The sequence below is a fragment of the Halyomorpha halys genome, unplaced genomic scaffold (genome assembly GCF_000696795.3).
Source record: "Halyomorpha halys isolate HHAL.00 unplaced genomic scaffold, Hhal_1.1 Scaffold776.1, whole genome shotgun sequence".
Taxonomy (NCBI): domain Eukaryota; kingdom Metazoa; phylum Arthropoda; class Insecta; order Hemiptera; family Pentatomidae; genus Halyomorpha; species Halyomorpha halys.
Genome location: NW_027114429.1, coordinates 16,341 through 17,195, shown reverse-complemented (window position 1 = coordinate 17,195; position 855 = coordinate 16,341).

Here is an 855-nt window from a genome sequence, read left to right as displayed (position 1 = left end):
AAAAATAGTAAACATCCCTGACGAAGCTCAACAAAGTGGGGCTAAACGTCGAAAATAAATAGTTGGTAACTATTTTTGTTCTTTTTGACCGCAACCCTGACTATCTTCTTCATATTTAAAATCATGCGGTCAATTATATATATATATCAATAGTTTTTTTTTTTTAATTTTGCGAATAATAATAATTAATGATTACTATATTATATTGGACGAAGTAGTCATTGACTCCACTATTCTGACCTGATTACTACTACCAATTACTGTTCTTTTTGACCGCAACCCTGACCATTTTCTTCATATTTAAGAAAAAACTAATGTTTTTATTATTTTCCTTTTTAAAATAAAAAAAGCAAACATAACCTGATGATTTACTGCATAGGTGCCCAACCATACAATTTCTATTTAGGGTAAAAGTAAGCCTTAGTAAAATATAACAAATGCATATAAAACAACTTCAGAGACGATAAATAACAATTTAAAAAAAGATAACAGGAAAATTCATAAAAGCATGCAGCAAATATAGAAATTATTAGAAAATGTATACTGTGTTTCTTATATCTACTACCAACAGCGCTTGTGGTCGCCCGTCATCTATACAAGTACGCTGAGAGTAATATTGTTGTATATTTCATTCGTTTCTCCATTTTGTCCAGAATTTTCACCCTGATCAGAAAGGCCATAAAAAAGAGCACCTCTGACCCTGCGTGGGTTGTAGCGGTTGAGATACTATATTGTTGAAGTAGGTTGCTATGGTGTTTAGTGTTGCGTTGCGCACAGCAGATTTTCTATTACTATAATTAAATCCTTACCTGTTGGTTGTCATTACCCCTTTCGACAGACACGCCTCATTACCCG